Raw genomic sequence first — 19548 nt, 5'->3', positions numbered from 1 at the left:
GGAAGGAAGGAAGGAAGGAAGGAAGGAAGGAAAGAAGGAAGGAAAAAGAAAAAGAAAAGAAAAAAGAGAGAAAGAGAGAAAGAAAGAAGGAAAGAGAAAGAGAAAGCGTGCCGGCCCTCCAGCACCCCCGAGCATCTCGTAAATGTCCAGTGATTTTCTCTGCCAGTGCCAAACTGGCTTGGGTAATTTCTTTCCCGGATGAGGCCAAGTTTGTTTTGCTTTATGTTTGTGGCCATCCAGGCAGATGTCCAAGGGGCGTGTTGGTACTTCCGACTCACTCTCTGAATTCGGGGAGAGCTGCATTCCAGGTCTACGCTGGCTCCCAAACTAGACCAGAAATATACATTTCAGTTAATTTGGGTTTTCGATGGTGGTTCTCTTTCCGCTTATTCCCCCCGAAGGAGTCCCAAGAGCTGAAGGATTGATTGCCCATCGATCAAAGCCAGCTACTAGCTTTGAAATGCCGTGTCTTGAGAAAGGGTATGTTCTAAATCAGTTAAAGATACGGTCTAAGATGAGCCCTGTTATCGACTATAGGTTTATACATCAAGAAGGATGCATCTGACATCTGACCTCAGCCCACCCCATGGGAGCACATTCCATCAGGACAGAGTAGTGACAACTGGCCAGAGACCTCTCTCCCCCCAGTCCCCTGCGCTCCCCAAGACACAGGATGGTCCTAGTCTTCAATCTCCACCTGCACAGGTCCGAGATCTTTCTTCTGAGATGGGGAAACCCAAAGTTATTTCTCCCGCTGTATGGTGTTCTGAGGACGGGGACAAGGGATTTCCACAGGCAGATGGTCCTAGTCTTCAATCTCCACCTGCACAGGTCTGAGATCTTTCTTCTGAGATGGGGGGACCCAAAGTTATTTCTCCCACTGTATGGTGTTCTGAGGACGGGACGAGGGATTTCCACAGGCGCCACGTCTACTCGTGAGACAAAGCCACCTGCCCGGTTAGCATGTTGCTCAAGCGTCTGCTGGGCCCGCAGCCTGGTTTGCTCGCTCTTCCTCCACCCACGTCCCTGGAGGTCACCGTGTGCTCTGCTTCTTACTAAACTTGTCCGAAGCCCAGGGACCTAGGAGGAGGCATGGAATGGCCCCGCAGGAACAGCCTCTGCAGCTCGGAGCTTCTGAGATGCGGCAAAGCAGAGTCGCTCGGCCAGGTCACAGGGTCGGCGAGAGTCTTGTGAGCCGCGGAGGTAATGGCACCTCCACTCTTGTGGGTAGAACAGTGACATGGTGACAGTCCGCTTCCGAATGGGATACTTTCTATGAGGAGAGGCTGCAAAAGTATCACAAGCTTGCCTGCTTGAAATTCAGAAGGTTTTGACCAAACTCAGGGATAACAGAAAACACTGTTAATCCTGAGTTCCTGTCCTGCCACGACGTGGGGTCAGTGCAGACTAGCACGACTTATTTTGCATATTCAGGTTTTTCCCCTAACTTCCCTGTATTCTCCTCAGTCACCCAAGTCATCTATTTCCCCAGGACTTGGAGAGTAAGGTACTGATACCCGCAGCTCGATGCGGGAAGCTGATAAAGAGTCCCAGGCGCTGAGAGCTCTCAGTGTCCGGCACATGCCCACCTTTGCCCGCCTCTCTCCTCGGACCCTGGAGCTGTCCTGAGCACTGGAGCTACCAGCTACCGCCACCATCCAGTCCTGTGCTGTGCCCGAGGCCACACGACTCATTTATGTGCTCGCGTGCTGGACAGAGACTTTGGTCATTCTTCTCGGCGTGTAAAACCCACAGTGGATCACAGGTCCTCATCTTAGACTGCATCTTTAATTGATTGATTTAAAACAAATCCCTTCCTAGGACACGGAATCTCAACATTAGCAGGTGGCATTGAGGGGTGGGCAATGCCTCAGCTTTTGGGGACCCATCTGAACTGGGTGGAGCCGTCTGTCTCCCTTCTGAAGTGGAGGAGGTCAGTGCGTGGTGGCCCGCCTCCGGGAACGCAGGCACAGAGTCGGAGCTTGCCAGGACGTGGGCGTGGCAGCCAGGGGACCTGACGGATGCCTGACAACAAATAAGGCATGGCCCTCCTGGGGCCTCTATTTAAAGGGCTTCGATGGGTCCCAGAGGCCCCTAAATTCTCAGGGTTCTTGCGTCCAGAATAGCCACAGAATTATCCAGCTGGTGCTCAGCCGATGATGGCCCAGGGCCCGCTGGCAGCATTGGAAGTGGACAGGGCCCAAGGCTTTCTGTGGCTTCATAAATAGCTTCGTGCAATAGATGGTTTTAAACACCTGCGTGGAAACCTCGTTTTCCAGGGGCACCAACAACTTTGATTAAGTCTTCTGGGTGGCGTAACGGGCGCCTAAGGTGGGCATCACTCGGAGTTGGTGGCGTGTGTGCCGAGCACCAGGGGAAAACGATCAGATGAGGAAGCTGGTCGTTCTCACGAGCCTCATTTAGCGTTCGGTCACGTTCACACTCGCGCTACACACGCACGCGCACGCGCACTGGAAGAACTCCCCGACCGCCTCGGACTAAGTGGATTCGACCCCTGTTTCTAAACTGTGCATTAGCATGGAATGGGGAGCTTTCTGGCGAGCTCGCCGAGCCATCTGCTCCGCTGCCCGTCGCCGCCGCCAGCCCGGGTGCTGAGGAGTCCGGGGTCTCCGGGAAAATACGTGCCACGGACATCGCGTTTCCAGGAACCGGCGTGATTCGCTTTTCATTTCGGGATGATAGAAAGTCTCATGTGTCATTCCCAGTGTGGACGTGGAGCCGTGAATGACGTCTCATTCTTCAGAAGGGAGAGGGATGCGCTGAGAAGGACAGGCGATGCCGGAAGCTTCCATTGCTTGGCGTCATATAACTTCACCCACGTGTCACCGCAGGCAGTGAAGTGGGCTGAAGACGCCCTTTCATCTGATAGTTCACAAGGGGGTGGGAATCTCAAAACCTGCCCGGTTAAAATGATTTCTTCTGTAATAGGAAATAAACGCCTAAGAGAGGATTCGGGGTGGGGTCTGGCTGCGTATTGCGCACCAGTGAACGGAGATGGGGGTGACCGCATTTTTCCTACTAACTTTGGGTGATTATCAATTCAACGTGCTCAGGATGCTAACCGTGCCATCTCCAGCTGGAGAGTCTCCTTCAGAACGTTTACATGTGAGGCGTCCCCGGGTTTCTGGGGCGTGGCACCTCATTCTGGAACCCAGGCCAACGAATTCATCCATCCGGCACACGCCCCCAGCCTCCAGCCTCCGCCGCCTCTCACGTCAGCAGCCGAGCTCAGGCAAAGTCTTCTTCTAGGGAAGGAGGAGGCAGCGGGGAGCAGACACGCAGCCACGGGCTCTGCGCTCACAGAGAGGGGCTCGCACATCCTGCTGCCGCGGGTCACTGCGGAGTCACACGCAGCCCTCGTTTCTTTAGGAAGTGGGTGTTGTAAGAAGTGTGTCTATTCATTGTGGCAGCCTGGGCGTCCGAGGCCCCCACGGCGTTCTTCTCTATGTGGAGAGAATTCTTTTTCTGTTCCTAAAACAACGAACCTTCTATCTTCCAGCTTGGCCGGTCTTAATAGTTTCGTAGTAAAAAAAAAAAAAGAAAAAGAAAGCAGAAAACAAACTAAGATGGGGGCGGAGAAGAAGACTGGACTGCGCCGATAACGTGACCCCAAACTCAAGTTAACCTAACGAATCGGGGCCGGACTTAGATTTGGGATTTTCCTTCAAGTTCGGCTTTAGTAAATCAGCTGCCTTCCCACGCAGCAGCCTCTGGAGTCCAATCCAGGGCCTCTCGTCACTTTTAATTACACTGTCTGGCCAGGTCCGAGCCAGCTCTCCAGACCACTTGGAATAAGAGCCGACCGCTGGCCCTGAGTGTCCAGATAAACTCGTGTTTGCTCAGAAGGCGAAGCACGAAGTCCATGTGCTCGAACGGAAAGCTCCCACCAGCCAGTTCAAGGTCACCTCCCAGATCCTTCCTCTGATGTGGAGCCGTTACGGGGTGGACACCCGCACACCTGGATTCCAGGCTCTCAGCGGACCAGCATCCTGAAGTTCAAGGCAAATTAGCACCTGAGGCGTCCATCTCTGAGGAAACCGGGGCTTGAAGACTAAAATATTCGCCTTACTATTATTTACCTTTTTAAAGACAGACTTCACAGGTTACAGACCCGAGGAATTCATATAAGTACACGCATGTGTGTGTGTGTGTGTGCGTGTGTGTGTGGGGGAGACAGACTTCACAGGTTACAGACCCGAGGAATTCACATAAGTACACGCATGCGTGTGCGTGTGTGTGTGCGTGTGTGTGTGTGGGGGTGTGTGTGCGTGTGTGTGTGCGTGTGTGTGGTGTGTGTGTGTGGTGTGTGTGTACACGAGTTATAGTGTGCGTGTGTGTGGTGTGTGTGTGTGGTGTGTGTGTACACGAGTTATAGATAACAGCAAAGCAGGAGATGCAGAAATAGGGCAGCTAAGCTGCTGCTTCGAGCGTGAGCAGGCGGAGTGTCGTGTCTGGAGTAAGTCCTGCTTTCTAGTCTAGACTTCTGCTTTTTGAAAAGCATTTCTCAAGTCACTGGGGATAGTAAGAAACCTCTTCTTGGACGAGTGAGGGGGAATAAATGAAGGGATTTTAAGAAGCTTCTTCTCTGGGTTGCAAATCCTTCCACACACATTTCCACGAGCCTGCATGGACGCTGCCGGCCGTGCGCATCCGTCACCACTGTGGGATGAAGCTGAGAGTTCGATTAAGTTACACACGGCCAGGTATTTGTTTCGGGAAAACCTGTGCCACGTGAAATGAACGGTTTGATTTAAGCGTGTGCTGTGACTGTGACAGGAAGCAGCCCAACACACGGTGGCAATGCTGCAGCGTCACCATGGCAACCGGTGGACATAACGGCCCCCTTTGGGAGAGAAAGAAATCACAGATCCTGTTGCAGGCGAGTAGCATTGGCCGTCTGCAGCGGAGATGGTTTTCAGTGATTGTTTCAGAAATTCCTTTTCAACAGAAAATGAATGAGAAGTGACGGTGGCAGAAAATAAATGGATTTACAGACAACTATCGTGAGAACCTACGTCACCAAGGAAGGGAAGGCAGTGACCGGAGAAGCCGATGATGGGCTGGCACGAGCATCCTGTCCAGATGCCACTCCGGTAGCTGCTCAAAGCCTGGCGCCGGCCCCTGGTCCTGCCACAGAGTTTGCATCTCTAGGAATGTTGCTGAGTTTTTCTTTATTAGAAGCAGAAACAGGTGGGAGTTAAATGACACAGGGTAACGCTGTACTCGTCTAGCACAGTCCTCGGCATGCAGAGCGCCGTGCAAAGTCTCGGGACAAACTGAGAGAGACAGTCTGGGCCAGGTCCTAGGAGTGGTAACAATATTAAAAGCGAGTAAGACATCGCAGCCGGCCGTTCTCCAGACACCGCGTGCTGCTTCGTGCATTTACGTCGGGGCTCTTTCCAAAAGAGGCGAGACCCGTTGAGCTGCCCGCGCACGTCTGTGGCGCCTGCACTGAGGACACCTCTTATAAAGCTGCCGCAGCACCGGGGTTGCGGTTGGACCCATAGAATGTGAAATGCAGAAGCTCTGTCAAAAGTCGTCTGCTTCGTCACAAGGGAAGCAGAACTTGGTAAGAGCAGGCGAGGCTTTGGCGTTTTGGATAACAGATTAGAGAGTGAAACCTAAGGGTACATTTCCCTTTTTATTTTAGGAAGTGCCGTCGAAAAAAAAAACAACAGATATTTTTGATATGAGATGTTCACTCTTCAAAGCAGCATCACGCCAGAATAGAAATAGAATTGTTTCAGCCGAGTGGAAAACTCTGGAATGAAAGAACTTTATCTCTAAATCGTCTTTGAGGAAGGCGCCTGCGCGGAGGTGTCCAGGTGGCCAGCCAGTGAGACGCAGAGCCACCAGGTGTCCCTCACATGGTCTTGCTCTTGGGTTGCATGTCAGTTTCGCTTTGCCTTGACAGCCTCCTTGGAATGTATGACAGGAGCGGTAACCTGCGTTTGAACTTGGGGGAGTCACAGTCGCGGTTGCACCTTGTCCTTCTCCCTCCCTGCGGGCCGAGGCCCCGTGTGCCCCGCCTGCCAGGTGGTCTCCCTTCCTCTCCTTCTCTCCTGCCGGCCGCAGTACACCCAGGTCCTGATCGATCGCCCCACCAGGACTGCTGACGGCAGAGCCAGCCACCGGCTTGCACGGCTTCCAGCGGCTGGACTGGGCTTGATGCTGCCTTTCTCACTGATTTATTTGAAACTTAAAAAAAAAAAAAAAGTCACTCCACTTTTGCCAATCAGAAATTGATTGTCGAGTATTTATTTCGGCTAGAGATGAGCCGTCTCTCTTGTAACTTCTTTCCTGCTGGATTTTTGGCTCTGGTGTCTGTCTAATGACACCGTCTGAGGACTGGCAGCCGCTAGCCTCAGAATGAGAATTACAAAGGGACTAGCCACGTAAACGATGCATGGCCTTTCACACCAGCAGCCTGCGTGGAGGTGTCCAGGTGGCCAGCCCGCGAGACGCAGAGCCACGGGCACGGGCTGGGCTGAGTCGACCACCCAGGGGCTGCCCAGAACGCGGTGCTCTGTGAGTGTCCGTGGATGCGGAATACCGATGTGAAGGGGACTGTCCAGAACACTCCCTCTGTCGTTGGGTTAGGACGTGAGGGAAATGCATTTTCCAGCAACTTTTAAAATTTAAGATCTCACGTTGCTTCTCGCGGATGGTTTGGGACTGTCTCAGAGGCTCTGCTCTTGGTCCGGTCTGTGTGTGAGCTCGCGCTGCCAGTTTGTCAGACATCGCTTGCCCGCAGGTGCCGCTCCCGCGGTTTCGTGCACGTGATTTATACCGCTTTTATGTCTCGCTGTCCCTTAAATTGCTATTTAACATATAAGATCTTTTCTCTTTCACTTAAAATACGATAACTGAACGTTCTTTAATCAAAGAAAACACGCTCAAAATGTCGGACATGCATCTTTCCACTGACATGGAAATTATAAAGGCATTTGGGGAAACATTTGGCATGAAAGCTGACTCGCCCATCATTTGAAACGTCACAGCATCGTACTGGAGAGAGAGGCTTCCTCTGGCTGCATTTTTCTCCCTTCTTTCCTTCCTTCCTTTCTTTTTTCTTTCTTTCTTTCGGTCGTTCACAATCTGCTGTGGCTGAAGGCCGTGTCATAGCAAACAGCATATGTTCTCCCACAGACTGTGTATTTGATAAGTGCTCAAATCACTCTTCAGTTGCTAATGTTGGTATGTGGGTAAACTCAGACACGGCTCACCTACGAATTATTTTGGGTACTTGTGGTGAGAACAGGCTTTTTGAAAAATATTAGATTGCATTGGAAGAGGTGGCTCACTTAGTTTACCCCAGAATGTCAGTCTTTCCCTGAAAAGTAGGGGGTCCTCACAAGCTCTTCCGCTCCACACTGAGGACTCGGGTCACCCCAACATCACCTGGATCCATAGCTCACTTGGTCGCCGCCCCTCCCCCCGCCACGATGCTCAGCAGTGTTGAGACACCTCATGCCCCAGGTGGTGAAGGTGCCCAGGGACAAGAGGCTGCCATGCCAGGGCCGGCGTCCCCTTCACCCGAGTCCAGCTAGAAGGGGACCCTGTGCGTTTGAGCCTCCACGTAGACCATCGCGAATGGGATCTCGTGTTCAATTTAAATATTTGCTTCGCTGTGTTTGCCCTGAGGGAGAACATGGGCTATTCCAGGTTGGTCAGGCTACAGCAAAAAAACGTGACCATCTTTGACCTGTAACGTGGAAGGGCTTCTGTCCACTCCCTTCTCGTCAACTTACGTCACCCCAGTTCATCGTCAAAGAGGAATCTCGTGTGTGTGCACGCGCACGTGTGTGCATGCCGCGTGCGTGCAGAAAAAAGTAGGGGCCACTCTTACGGAAGTTGGGAGGTCCTGAGGGCACTCGTCTCGTACCTGCGTGCCTCCACATAGGGGCACGGTCATCGGGGTGCTGGAGAAAGGCTCGTGGGAACTACACACCCGCTTTTTTCGCGTAGTATTTTATCTCAGTTACGCACACAGTGAATTCTGGGCACTTCGCAAGGTTTTACCCCCTTTTGATGCAATTTAAATCCACCTGCCCTCAGTATCTCTGTCCCTTCCTGCTGTTTCTTCTTCGGGGGCTGTGAGGCGGCCTGGGGGTGGCTCCCACTTCTGCACCCCAGGCGGGCCCCAAATCCCCGGCTAACATGCTGGCTCAGGGCCCCGCCCCACTGAGAAACTGCCTTCAAGACAGAGGGACACTGAGGTCTGTGCTTTCTGTTTCCTGCCCCCGGGGACCTCCCACTGGGGCTGGAGGGCTCTGGGGAGAGTATGTTAGGGCAGTTTTCAGAACGGGGTCTCACAAGAGGCCGTGAAAATCAGCCCCCCGTTAGAAGGCAGAAGAGGTGGCTTGATGCTGTCTGCAATGAGGGCTTCGTGTTTGCGAACATCAAGGGTCTCAGGTCAGAGAAGCCATGGTCTCGGCTGCTTTCGCCCCCTTCCTGCCCTGCAAACAGACCCCCCACCCTTTTCTCTGAAAGAAGAGGATGATTTCAGGGTTCCCTCTGGTCCGATGTTCGCAGGCTGGAAGGGCGGGACCAGCATTGCCTCCAGCCGTCCCCCCTCCGAAATCCAGGGCCTCCCGAGGGGAGAGCTGGGCCGTAAGGCGAGCGCGGACGGGTGGTCCCCTGACCGACTGACCCGCTGTTTGTCTGTTTGTGCTGTGACTTCCCAGTGCTGGTGAGGGCAGCCATCTCAGGAGCTGGGTGATGACAGCTTTCAGGAAGCTCGTGTGAAAGCAGCCACCTGCGGAGCGCCCCAGGGGACAAGCCTGGGCCAGGGGATGGTCTTCAGGCCGGGCCGTGGCAGCAGAGTTCCACTCTCTAAGTTCCAGGCGGTGCCAAGGAGGGACTGTGCGACCGTGGGCGGGTGGACAGGGAAAGGTGGCGATGTCTGACCCGGGGCTGTGGGGAGCGGTGCCCACGTTTGCTCATCTTTGCCTCCCCAGCTCCTGGCACTCTGGGTGGCACGTAGTAGGTGTTCAAGCTGTCATTTCTGAATTAGGGAAAATGAACCAATGAATGATACTCGCTTTGCAATATTTGGGGGCGACGTGTGATGTAGGACGTGTTTTGTCAGTCTGCAAACGCGCGTGCAGAGCTACATAGTCCGAAGTGTGGAAAAGCAGCGTGGGCTTTGGGTCGGACACTGGGTTCAAATCCTGACCTGTCACCTCCTCGCAATGAGAGACCGTGGGAGGTGACTCGACCTCTGTCAGGCAGTACTTTCCTCTTAGGCGACGGGGTGCAAGAGATGACATGATTCTTGTAAAGCACTCAGCATGCCACCTGCCCGGGAGCCGGCCCCGGACAGCGTTGGGTATTGTCATTTTGGTATTTCTTCATTTGTGGTCCCCTAAGTACACTGGACAGCAGTCATCTGTGTTTCTTTGGGAAATCAATTTTAAAAGGAGCGTGCTCTGGGAAAACAACTTTTCAAAACTGTTTTCGAATGCATTAAAACATAGTAGTGCCGTTGATCGTGAAGGCGAGCTGTGTGGTGCGCATTTCAAAACCGTACTGTGACGCTCATCGTGGTCATAGTGCAAGAAAGAGAAAGCGAAGTGTGAAAGCCGCGTGTGACGTCAGTGAGCGGCTGTTAAGTGTAAAGTAATCTTGAGCAGCTAGAAAATGAAATGCACCATCGTCCGTGGCAGTTCACGCGTGGACAGGAGACGCTGGCGTCCTGCCAGCGTTTCAAAATTAGAGCTGAAGGAACGAGACCCAACGTAATTAGCATAAATGTGGCCGAGTAACTTCTAATAACGAGTGTAATTTGCAGTGTGTGCTCACCGTGTAATTTGGCACAATGGGACCCTCAAAACGTAAGATTAGTATTTAATCAGAGAAATGGTTCGCACAGAGGGGTGAACAGTGGAGCCCGGAAGCCTGCGTAGGAGCCCGCGTGCCCTCTAGGATATTCCGTCGCCGGCCCCGCTGGCCCCCACCCCAGGGCGTCTGCCCCGTCCCCCAGGGGAGGCGGTGCCGTCTTCCACGCTGTATGAGGCTGGCGAGTTCCTCCGCGTTCCTGCCTCTCAGGTTCCTCGTCTGTGCAGCGAAGGTAATCGTGCTTCCAATCTCTCGTTGTTGTCGTGGGGGTTCGATGAGCTAGCGATGGGGGTCACCGAGTAGTGGACACGGAGTACGGAGCACTGAGTGTGCAGCCCTCAGCCAGTGCCGCCCACGAATGTTACTTCCCGTGAGGACCCTGGATGCCAGGCTCGGGGAGCTGCCTCTTATCCCAAAGCACCGTCTGCAGGGGGCCTGAAATGCTTTCTCTTTATCGAGGTAGAATTCCCATCACGTGATATTGGCCATTTTAAAGAGTACAATTCAGTGGCATTTCGTACCTTCGGAGTTGTGAAACTATTATCTCTCCCTCAGCCCTGGACCTTTGGGGCTCTATGGAGGATTCATCACACGGCCGTGATCAGTCACAAACCTAATGTGCAGCCTTTCTCCTGTCTCGCGGGGATGTGGGGCAAGGCCGAGAATGCCAAGCTTCTAAGTGCACCTGGGTCTTTCTGGTGACCAGCCCGTACCCAGGAGCCACCAAGAGTCACCAAGAGTCACTTCATTAGGACACAATCAACTTCTAGGCACCTCTTAGGTACTTAACTAACTGTGACTTGAAAACCACTGCTCAAGTTAGGTCTGTTTTCCTCCCGTCTGAGCCAAACAGGAATCAGGAGGGTTCAGTCCTCTGAGCTTTCTAATTCGTGATTTACCCAGTTTCCAGATACAGGTGACAGGCAGAGCAATGGTTATGCCAGTTGGTGCAGGGTTTACCCTGCATTGACAGCATCACTGCATGGAGGCTGGTGCAGGGTTTACCCTGCATTGACAGCGTCACTGCACGGAGGTTGGTGCAGAGTTGCCTCTGCATTGACAGCGTCACTGCACGGAGCTGGACGACACCTGTGTGGGGCTCTCGTCCCTTCTTTCTGTTTACCTGGCTTCGCCAGACCTGAGATGCAGCGGAGAGGAGAGGTCCACAGACGTGTGGGTGACCACAGTGGGAGCCTGCGCGGGGACAACGGAAGGCCTTCCTGGGCCCCTGGACTGTGTCAAGTCCCATGGGAGACTCTGTCACCGGGAAAAGCGGCTCAGCCACGGTGGTGCGTCCTCCCCCCTGCTCCTTCCGGCCTCCTCCTTGTCATCGGATTTCAAATGACAGGAGGCTCTTTGACTGAAGGGACTTCGAAGTCTGACCCAGCTCACGTTCATTTTCACTGTTCTTTATGTGACTTGGACATTTCTAAACAGGATCGACACACTCCAGTGCTCATGGCCCGTTTCCTAGTTTCTCGTTACCCAGCTTTATAGGAGATCGTGACGCTCGTAGCCTGAGGTTTCTTTCCTCTTTTTCCTTTTTTTTCTTTTTTTTTTCTTTTTTTTTTTTTTTTTTTTTTTTGGTAACAACAACGAATTCTCAAAGGTCATAAAAGTCTGTGGTTCCATATTGATAAATATTTAAGGAGCTACAGCTGGTGTTTACAGCGACGTTGGCTGGTTGCGAGGTAGAAAGCTCAACTCCGGGTCTTTCTGAAAAACCTTTTGTCCGTTTCAGTCACACATTGAACCAATATTTATTAAGCCCCCATTTCACGATGCAGGGGCGTTTCTCAGGTATAACGGAGTTAAAATGAAAGTCCGAGAGACGTTTGAATTCGAAACCCGCAAAATGCTAACGTCAGTCGGTGGCAGAACAGTCGTGGATGCGGGCGGGGAGTTGCATAGACATTTTCAGTGAACTTCTGGAATTCACAGAACATGTGTCCATTTGTCCTGGAAGGAGATGTTCTCGGCTTCGATGGTGCCCCACGTCTCCCACGCCCGTCCTGATAACGCCTTTCAGAATAATCCCCAGGTCTGATGAGCTCCCGATGACCGTGGAGATGTGGTTTTCTGCTTGGGTTTGAATTCAGGCTCTGCCGTTTTGCTGGCTGTGTGGCCTTGGGCGGATGACTTGACCTCTCTGTGTGGCGGGCGTGACGACAGCCTCGTACTGCCTCAGAGAGTCGCCGTGAGGAGAGGGTCAAGTGTGTTTATGTGTAAAGTGCGTGGACCAGTGTCCACAGCTCGTGCCCTGTAAATGTTGGTGTCGTGATCAGTGTCAGCACCGTCACTTGTCACTCATCCACCAGCTTCTAGAAATAAGGGCACACGTTCTCCTACCCAGCCGAACGTTCTGGATCTTGGTGCTGACTCACGGTTGGCACCTGGAGCTTGCTGTTCCCCCGTGCCACCCAGGGCTCGCACTGGGGTGTCGGGCGGCTCCCCGGGCACCCCAGAAGAAGGCAGCCGGTCGACGCCTGGAGGCCCGTCTCTGAGAGGGCCTGCTGATTGTGCCCGCCGCCTGCCTCTCTCCCTCAGGGCCTCTGGAAGGTGGGGGTACAGTAGCCGGGGTGCGGGGCTCTCTCTTGGCCTGAAATAGCCTCGTTTCAGCGGGGAGAAATCCTAGCGGTGCTTAGCAAAAGTTTCAGGAGCCAGGGATGAGGTTAGAGATGTGAAACCCAGCTCCGCCACTGCCGAATCAAGTCGATCGATATTCTCTTTCTCCGGTAGCCTGGGGGATTCTGGAATGGCGGGGGGTGGGGGGGTAGCCCTCGGAGACAGCCGGCCAGACGGGCCGGATGTGAGGGTCCATCCCACAGTCTCATGACGGGAATGGCCCGCCTGCCGCTGTTTGTCTCAGCTTGCGTGGGCCCAGGTGACATCTTCACGGACTTCCTGTCCTGATGCCTGCCACTGGCCAGGAGTAAAAGGGGTGTGAGAAGGAGACGGAGCGGGAGGAGACCCAGGAGCGTAGGCTTGAGGTTTCTGGTTCTTTCTCGGAAGCAGATAAGCCAGGTGATCGCTCCCGGAAGCGCAGGCTCATTCTCAGCCTGGCGCGGTCCTCACTCCTGGGGCCCTCACGCTCCCAGCCGTCACGCCAGCTAGCAAGCCCGGTGTGGGTGCCGTGCCCAGCGCCAGACCCCAGAGGTGACGGACAGAGAGGCGAGGTGTCTGGTCTAGCTGATGCTGGGACGCTTCATGTGTCCTCTGCGGGTCTTACCAGGATGTGCCTTCTCTGTCTGGGACAGCCTGGGCAGTCACTGTGGGAGGCCCAGCTGCAGCGTCTTCCCCTGTGGTGTGCCCCACTGCAGGCCGACAGAAGCAGCCCTCCACGAGGCAGAGTGTCCAGGCAGGGTCTGGGGTGTCCAGCAGAGAGCCTGGGCACAGCCACTGCTCCCTACATGCTGCTGTGTGTCTGAACGGGAGAGCTCTCACCGTCCCGGGACCGTCCCTCAACATTCTGGGGGTTTATGTCTCCGGGACTGAAAACTGGGGTCTGCCTCAGGTTTTCACCCTGAACACACACACACTCAGAGCACCAGCCCAAGATAACAGAAAGAAAACCGATTCTGTAGCTTCTCGTTTGTTTGCCTGCGTGCGAGACATACCGTGGCATGTTTGTTCACATTCCAGAAAAGACGCGGAGAGCTTTCTTCCCACCGGCCCAGGGGCCGGGCCGGGGCCCTGGTTTGCTCACGTTGCAGACTTGAAGAAGGGAAGAACTGCCCGAGGCCACACAGCAAGCGGGCCCGAGCTCGGTCGCCCCGAACCGGTGGCCTCGGTGGCCCAGGCTCTGTCCAGCGTCCATGCTGCTGGGGCAGCGGCCGTGGTGGGAAGGATTCTGAGGAGAACTCGGTGACCCGGGGTTTTCAGACAGGACGCTCCGCCTCCTTCGCCGTCTTGAGGCCACTGAGCGGAAGAGAGGTTCGTTTGGCGTGTCGCTGTTGGTCAGGAGTTACCCCGAGACGATGGGATTGTGCTCCTGGTTGAGAACGGTGACCTGGCCTCCCCGCGTCTCTCCCGGGCAGGTGGGCGTTTAGCCGGTCTCAGGCCCTGACAGTTTTGCTGATAATCACGCGGGGCAATGGGCATGACCGGAGGCCGTGGGGACCAGCGGGGCTAGCGGTCACTCTGTTCACAGGGATGAGACCACCCCTCCCTCCACGCGGTCATTCACTGGGCAGGCCCTCTCTCTGGGCGGCCCCTACGTGCCGGGCCCTGGGCTGTCCCCCCAGCCCAGCTGTTGTAGCCTTCTGCACATCTGGCCTCGCTGGCTCATGGTCTCGAGCCAGCGCTCACACCCCATTCTGCAGGTGAGACAACACCTGAGCTCTCACACACAGAAAGTGGCTGAGCCGTGGGACACCCAAGACAGGAGAGCCGGGGCGCAGCTTGGCGCGGGGAACTGACATTTCTCCTCTGAGGCGTAAAAAAGCTGCTCTCCTCCCTGGGGCACAGGTGCTGTCCCCTTACTGGGAGAAGGCCATGCTGTCCCCAGCCCGGCGGCTTTCCGCGGGGACCTCCACGCCCAGTCCCTCTTCCTCCTCCCCGCCCCTCCTCGCTTCCCCTGACTTAGGTCCCTGAACCAAACATCAAAGCCCAGCTGTTGTCATCCATCGTTTATTACGTAACTGACAGGCAGGCCGCGGGCCGGCGTGCCTGGAAGTCCTCTGTCTTCATCAGTTGACACGTCTGCCCCACACGCCACATCACTGACACATCCTTCGAGCTACAGGGTCCAGTAATCAACGTGAATATGTGCAGAAGAATTTATTCAATGACGCCTGCGGGCACAAAGCCAGCCTCCTGGCGGAGGACGCTGTGTGATTTATAGTCTCTTCCTCTCGTTTCAGGCCGGCAAATGGGCCCGTTGGGGGGAATTCAGACGCGTCCTGTTGTGCCAGCACCTAGGTAATCCCTTCAGCAGTGAATGGGGAGGGACATCCTTAGAGAACAGGTGTGCGTCCGGGCCGCGGTGGCGTCGTTATTTGCGGGGAGGGCAGGCGCCAGACGCCGCGTTTCTGCAGCGACCCTGGAGAGATGCGGGAGGGCGACGCCGACTCGGCCGGAGGCGGGACTTGGGGACGTTCTGCCCTGTGGCCTGGGAGCCTCGCGGGCTGAGCGGACGTTTCCGCGGCTTCCCCGGCTGCGCCACCTGCTGGTCGCCTCTGGCATCGCGCCCGGGTTCCCAGCGACGGCGCATGCGTGGAGACACGGGCCCGCCCCGCCCCGCGTCACCTGCATCCCTGATGCTTCCAAATTCGGGTGCGAGTTGAGCCCATAAAACGAAACTTGAAGTTATAATACTTTCATCACTTGAAGTCCCCTGTTTAGACACTCCTGTCACTCTGCTTTCTCTAACGCCCTGCTCGTTATCACATCTGTCTGCCGCACTGGGCTGTGAGCCTCCTGGGGGCACACTGCGACCCCAAGGGTACCACCGGCTGGTTCCCAGTGCACAGGCGGCACCCTGAACCTCAGGGATGTGGCTGTCACTGCCCTCCCTCTCTCCAGCTTAGAGCAGAACCTGGGCCAGAGGGTCCACCTGTGTCCCCATGGACCCTGACATGCAGGCACTGGGCCCCCAGGTCACAGAGGAGAAAAGTCTCCTCTGAGAGGCAAGGGACTTGCCGGGAAGGTGGAGGGCCCAGGTGTGAGCCCAGGTCCACCCGTCTGTCCTGTCAAGGCTGGCTGCCTCCTGGAGCCTCTCAGTCAGCTGCAAGGGCTATTCCAGGACAGTAAAATACGCTGAGCGTAGTTCTGAAGTCATGGTCACTCGGAAACCCAGCATCTTCCTTGCCCATAAGCCCAACTTCTTGCCCTCTGCCGGTGAGAGCAGACAGCGTCCCAGGAGCCCAAACAGTGGAAATACCCACTGACACCTTCCAGCCTTGCTTTGCTGAAAACCCCCAGGAAAGCTCCTGACCACGGCAGAAACAGCAGAGACTTTGAATTCAGGAAGGAGGCGCACAGTCAGCTTTCTCTTGATGCCATGCCCCCGATGTCTGGATCTGAGCTCAGCTCAGGGGGTTTCACGTGTACCTACTATGTGCTCGCCATGGGAGAAGCATCGTCTCCTGCCTGTGGGAGCTTCCCAAAGGCTCGAATGGGCTCTTAGTCCCCGTGGAATCTCCAGCACCGAGTACCTGTGTCGAAAACCAGGAGTAGAGCAAACTCTCCAGTGGTTTGACGCCAGCCACTCCCCACACTCCACCTTGACCCAGTGAAGTTCTTCCCAGGGGACAGCTGGTCTTCCCGGCTGGAGGAGGAAGTCCCTGTCAAATCTTGCTGGCTGAACCAGGCCTCCTTCCAGCCTCTGTGTCCAGAAGACACTCAGTAAATATTTGTTGAATGAACGAACAAACAAATCTCTATTACTGGCTCCTGGCCGTACTAAAATCAGTGTTTCTTTAAAAATGCATGAGTGTCATAATGTTTCCCAGTGTGAGAGCAAACCATTTTTATGAAATAGGCATGAATTTTCTATTAAAGAGAAGAGTAGCTATTTATTAATATTCCCAAAGGGTAACTGTTGGTTTACTGCTGTGCTGCTGTTATAATTTTCCATAATTACGTGGTGTTGATTGTAGTTTACCAACGGAGCATCGATGAAGAGAAACATAACCTTGGAACTACATCGCTTCAAGTGTTTACCGGGTGGAAGCGGAGCCCTTAGCTGGGTCAAACGTGGCAAAGAGAACGTCCTCCCCCAAACCTGCGCTTAGAAACACGAGTGGCCCTGAGACCGGAATTTTTGTGGTCCAAACAGATAGCGGGCAGGGTCTCTATTAGAAAGCCTTGGGATAATTTAGAGATGGAGGGAGAATCTGATGTTTGCACGCCACTAGGGGCTGGCGGTAGAAAGCATTTAGACAGAAGCCAACATCACAGGGTAGAGCCTCCTAAGAAAAGCCACCCTGTAAAGCAAGGGCCCCCAGTAGTCACGGGGGCGTGGGAAGGGGGGGCAGGGCACTATTTATTTTGTTCACTGCGGTGCAGGAGATGCCAGTAGATAGTTCGATGGATGAATGAATGAATGAATGAATGAAGCTACCATGGACTTACTTAGATTGCACCCAAATGTGGTCTTGCTTCAGGCATGATGGGGGCCAGGCCTTCGGAAGGGACCTTGGCTCCTGTGTCCCCTCTAGGCACAAATCGAGTTGTGCATCCACTATACCGAGGGTGTCCGAGGACGAAGCAGCTTCTCCGAGTAATAAAGATCAAGTATTCTTTCCTTGGTTGTAAATTGGAGGCAGAATTTTTTCCCAAATAACCAGAGGTGTAGTTATAAATAATTCATGCCATTGTTTGGCCCAATTAACATTTTTCAGAAGATAGGGACAGTCTTTTCTTTCTTGAGGGACAGTGACACACCCCTGTAGGGCTGGACTGAGTTTCTGCCCTAATTAGACGTTCACACAAGAGACCTGAATGAGAGGGTGGATTTATTTTTAATAAAAGAAGATTAAAACCCGTGTATCTGCAGCATATTAAGGGAGACCAAACCAAATTAAAATCCTCCCACAATTCTGGTTAGTGGTGGCCTGAAAATGTTTCATATCTCGCTTCGAGTCAGGAAATAAATCCCCACCCCCAAGTTCAGATGCTTGTTGGAGTTCTGAGTGAGGGCGTTGCTGGTGGAGAGGCACTTTGATCCAGACTCTGGGGCTAGGTGTCCGCCTGTGGAGTGGCAGGCACAGGCGTGTGATAAAGGAGGCAGGAGGGGGTGACCCAGCTGCGAATGGGCAGAGTCGGGCCTCAGGGCACTAGACAAGTCCGGGTTCCGGTCACAGGGCCAGCCCACGCCACCATGCGGGAGCACTGGCCAGACCTGGCTTTCCCAAAAGAAGCCACATCTCCAGATTATATGTGGCCACTCTTCCTCTTTTTAAGGATTTTGAACCAATTTCAAAATCTTTTAAAATTATCACCATATCCCCACTCCTTGAACCCAGCAAGTCCACTTACGGGCATTCGACCCAAGTAAATGAAAAATGTTTGCAAAAACAGTTCATAGCAGCTTGGCTCATGATAGCCGAAATATAGCGGGGGAGAGGGGGCTGGGGACAACCCAAATGTGCATTGAGAGGCGAAGGGGTGCACCTGTCGTGGCAGCCACACGGGAAACGTCCGCGGTAGAGAAGACAGCACCGCCGCTGCCCACAGCCGCATGGCCGAGCCTCCCGGCCCCGATGAACGCAAGAAACTCGGTGCACGAGCAAGTTTCCTGTTTGGTTCCGTGTACAGGAAGTTCAAAACCAGGCAAAGCTAATTACCTCTGGAGACAGAAATCAGAATAGCACATGCTTCTTGAGACGGGGGGGACCAGGCCGAGAAGGGATGAGAAGGACGTTTCTAGAGAAATGCCAAGTGCGCGTCCTCTTGTCTGCAGTGCGGACCGCGTGGGGGCGTGTGTTTGTCAGGACTTGTCCAGCCACAGGTCAAGGCCTGTGCATTTAACTGTGTGTGATTCTATCTTTAAAAAACGAAAAAATATTCCAAACCATGTCCCAGGGCCCACGCAGGCCGTCTGTGGTCACTGGTCAGCAGGCTCTGGTTTGTCCCTTCTGTGCTATGGCGACCTGTTACCCTTCGATCAGCCCCCAGGTGGAGAATCACATCCCTCACCAGCAGGTGTCTGTGCGGTGGCCAGAAGGGCCTCATCCCAGCCAATTGCCGACCACCCGGTGGCCCTGCCATGCCAGTTTTAAATTTACTTCTGTGACTTCGTCTTTTTTTCAAAGTGGGTTAGAGGAACGTTTCAGCTCGTTCAGACCAAAGTGACACCTGCCTGGCTCATCAGCCTTCCTGTCCTGACGGGGAGCCCTGCGGAAGCGGGGAGCCCTGCGGAGGCGGGGCGCCCATGCCAGCCGGGATCTCTGCGGAATGTGCATGAAGGGCACAGTGGCCCGGCTCCGCCTGGACCAAACAGCCGGCGTTCGGCGAGGCCCTTCCCGTCCCTCTTTACTCCGCGAGGGTAAGGAGTGTGGGCGGCGGGCGACACGCATCCGGGAGGATGGAAGGCAGACGCGCCCGTGAGCGCCTGCTGTCTGCCTGCTGGGCTGCAGCCGAGGGGGCTCTGATGCAGCAGACCGCCCGGGCAGCCCGTGAGGGGGGCTGGGAACAGGGCGCCGTGGGTTCCTGGAGAGGTTGGCGCAGGGTCGGACTGGAGAAGGGTGTAGAGGAGTCTGCAAGTGGGGAGGGGTGTTCCGAGCACTGGGAACCAGGGGGCCACGGAATATGGAGGGCGGGAAGCGGTGTGTTTGCTGGGTGGGGGCGGGAAGGGCGGATGGGGACCTCCCGCCCGGCCCCACTGAGGAGTCTGGTCTCAATGCTGAGGGCAGCGGCGGCCACTGCAGAGGAGGACATGCGAGCTTCTCCCTTTATGATAATCACCCTGAAAAGCTGGGGGGGGGGCGGGAGAAGGGGACAGGAGGGGATCCACCCGGGCTTCCAGACTGGACGCCCTCCCGCAAGGCTTCTTTCTGGGATGCTTGAAGTGACTTCGCCCAGTCTGCCCTGTGAGCAGGGACGGGTGACGGTGAAAGGCTGGGCCGGGCGGGCACAGAACCCGGTGGGCCCTGCAGGCCTGGCTCTGCTCGCCCACGCTTGCCCCAGCCTGAGTGGCTTCTGGGGACTTCCAGACAGCTAATGACAGAGGCGCATTCTAGCGGC

General features: G+C 54.8%; 1 protein-coding gene across 4 annotated transcripts in view; it reads left to right on the top strand.

The window, feature by feature from the left end:
• The window catches only part of PTPRE (protein tyrosine phosphatase, receptor type E), a 93673-nt gene that overhangs the window by 15904 nt on the left and 58221 nt on the right, over nucleotides 1-19548 (top strand). For 3 of the 4 annotated variants that reach the window (XM_025047555.1, XM_006912858.3, XM_025047556.1), the window contains exon 1: nucleotides 14763-14781. The exons of the other annotated variant lie outside the window; for it this stretch is intronic. The gene's annotated coding sequence lies outside the window, so the exon portion shown is untranslated. Of the gene's footprint in view, nucleotides 1-14762; nucleotides 14782-19548 lie in introns of those variants that run through there. 4 annotated transcript variants of the gene reach the window in all.

The sequence above is a fragment of the Pteropus alecto genome, unplaced genomic scaffold, assembly GCF_000325575.1.
Source record: "Pteropus alecto unplaced genomic scaffold, ASM32557v1 scaffold74, whole genome shotgun sequence".
In the NCBI taxonomy this organism is placed as follows: domain Eukaryota; kingdom Metazoa; phylum Chordata; class Mammalia; order Chiroptera; family Pteropodidae; genus Pteropus; species Pteropus alecto.
This window is presented reverse-complemented; position numbering and strand designations above follow the sequence as displayed.